This window comes from Eimeria necatrix, genomic scaffold (genome assembly GCF_000499385.1).
Source record: "Eimeria necatrix Houghton genomic scaffold, Enh_scaff913, whole genome shotgun sequence".
NCBI classification, from domain to species: domain Eukaryota; phylum Apicomplexa; class Conoidasida; order Eucoccidiorida; family Eimeriidae; genus Eimeria; species Eimeria necatrix.
In genome coordinates, this window is record NW_013654712.1 from 10,001 (window position 1) to 13,284 (window position 3,284).

Below are 3,284 nucleotides of genomic sequence, written 5' to 3' on the forward strand. Positions count from 1 at the left end.
CCGCTGCAGCGTCGAGACACTCCGGGGCCGCGGGCTCGCCACCGGCAAGAGTTGTTTGTCGAATTGAATGGAATTAAACTCATTTTAATTCTTTTTGATTCTTTTTAATTGTTTTTAATTGTTTTTAATCTAAAAATGCTTTTAAATTTGCCATTTATTTCAATTTAAGTTGTTTTTCACCCTTCGATCGCTCAAGAACTCAGCTGGCAAAGCGACGAGCGTGCGCGAAGCCTTCGGGTGTCTAGTCTTCTTTTCTTTTTTATCCTCTTTTGTCCTTTTAATTCTTTTTAATTCTTTTTAATTCTTTTTTATTTATTCTTTTCTTTTTATTTTCTCATTTTTGTCCTTTTATTTCCCTTTATTGCTTCTTTTTCCCCCTTCACTTTCTACTTTTAACTCTCCGTCTTCTCTTTGCTGTTTCTTCTTTGCTTCTTTCTTCTCTCCTTTTCTTCTTCTTCTTTGCTTTCTTTTGTTTCTTTCTTTTTGTCTTTCTTTTCTTTCTTTTTTTCCTCTCATTTTTTCCTCATTTGTCCCTTATTTGTCCCCTATTTGTCCCTTATTTGTCCCTTATTTGTCGCTCTTTTGTTCCTCTTTTGTTTCCTTTTTGTTTCTTTTTTCCCTCTTTTTTATCTCTTTTTTGCCTCTTTTTGTCCACTTGTTTGTCTCTTTGTTGTCTCTTTTTATCCCCTTTTAAAGTTCTCTTTTATTCTTCGTGTTGCTTTTATTTTGGCTCTTTTTGCTTTTTTTTTATCTCCCCCGTTTGTCTCTTTTTTGTCGTTTTTTTCTTTTTTTTCCTCTCTTTTATTCCTTTCTTTCGTCTCTTTGTTTAACTTCTTTTGTTTCATTTTTGTTTTTTTAGTTTCCCTTTTGTCTCCCTTTTGCGTTTTTTCTTCCTTTTTGTTTCCTCATATCTGATTTTTATCTGTTAATTATTTTCCCTCCTTTTGTTTTATTTTATTATTTTCATTTCATGCAAATAAATATTTCATTTTTACTTATTTCGCTTTTATTTCTTTTCTGGTTTCGTTTCTCCCTCTGCGTTTCCAGTTTTGATTTAATCATGAATTTGCTTCCTAATTGCATTCTAATTATATTTTAATTCTATTTTAACTTTATTTCAATTCTATTTTAACTTTATTTCAATTCTATTTCACTTCTATTTTAATTCCGTTTTAATTCCATTTTAACTTGATTTTAATTGTATTTCAGTTATGTTTTAATTGCACTTCAATTCTACTTTAACTGCACTTTCAATTGCATATTTCATTTCCCCTTAAATTACATTTAAATTGCATTTAAAATAAAATAAATAAATAAATAAAATATAATAATATTAGATTTAATAATAATATTAACATTAATATTAATATTAGTATTAATATTAATATTAATATTAACATTAATATTAATATTAATATTAATGTTAATACTAGTATTAACATTAATATTAATATTAATGTTAATACTAATATTAATATTAATGCTAATATTAGTAATACTATTAATATTGGTATTAATATTGATATTAATATTGGCATTAATATTATTCTCATCTTAATAATAATAACAAAAATAAGAATATTAATTTCATTTTAAGTTATTTGTTAAAGTCATTTTATTTGCATTCTAACTTCACTTTAAATTCACTTTAACTTCATTTTTAATTCTTATAAATTCATTTCAAATTCATTCTTAATTGCACTTTAAATCGAGTTTTAATTGAATTTAAATTAATTTAAATTAATTTAAATTAATTTAAATTAATTGTCAAATAGTTTTAAATTTATTCTGAATTATTTTAAAATTAAGTTTGAATAAAACTATTTCCAAAATGCCATTTTGTTTTTCATTGGCATTTATGCCTTTTTGCCTTCTCTTGTTTTCCAGTTATTTACACGACTGCACTTTCAGTTATTTATTTAATTTTAATTTTAGTTTTAATTTTAGTTTTAATTTTAGTTTTAATTTTAGTTTTAATTTTAATTTTAATTTTAGTTTTAATTTTAATTTTAACTTAATACGAGTACAAAGATGAGATTAATATTAATATCAATATTAATAGCAATACTAATATTAAAATCGATATTAATATGAACAAAATAATATTAATGTTTGATATCTTAATAATAAGAAGAATAATATTAATATTAATATTAATATTAATACTGACATTGATCACAAATATTAATTTTAGTATTAGTATTAGTCCCATCTTAATAAAACTAGCAGCAATAATACTAATATTAATATAAATGTTGGCATTAATCCCATCTTAATAATAACAGCAATAATATTAAAATTTTTATTAATATTGCCATTAATCTCATCTTAATAATAACGATCATAACAGTATTACTAATATTAATGTTAATATTATATTAGTATTAACATTGATATTAATCTCATCGTAATAATAGTACCAATATTAGAATTATATTAATATTAATATTAATATTAATATTAACATTAGCTTTATATTAATATTTATATTTCAATTAATATTATTATTAGCATTTATATTACGATTAATATTAATATCACCAATATTCATATTACAATTAATACTATTATTAGTATTAATATTACAATTAATATTAATATTAATATTAAATTTTATAATAACATTTATATTACAGTTAATACTAATCTCATCTTTGTATTCATCATTAACCATCTGCATTGTAACGGGGTGTATGTACACCTCAGTTCTGCACACAGCTCAGCCAGCGGGCCGAAGCGGAAGAAGTAAAATTTACGCATCAGTTTTAATTAATTCTTTTCTGACTTATTATTTTATTTATTTTAATTTAAATTTGTTTTATTTGTTTTCTTTTCTCGTTTTCAGGAGCAGCAGCAGCAGCAGCAGCAGCAGCAGCAGCAGAGGCACTCGAGAGACGCATCACCAGATCACCTCCCAGCCGGCCACCCTCTTCATTTCAAATGAAATAAATTCAATTTATTTAATTAACTAATTAATAATTTAATAATTGATTAATTACTCGCTAAATTAAGTTTTATTTTTATCTTAAGATCCAAAAATCTGCAAAAAAGTCCGTTTCCCTCCCCCTTGAGGTCCTTTTCCTTTTTTCTTTGAAATAAAAAGAATAAAAGAATAAAAGTGAATAAAAAAGAACAAATATGAATAAAAAAGAGCAAAAAAGAATAAAAATGAACAAAAAGAATAAAAATAATTCAAAAATGTTTCAAGTGGTTTTCAATTTGCAAATTTCGGATTTGAAAATTCGAATTTGCTGCGGAGGGCGAATTGCGAGGTGTCTAGACAC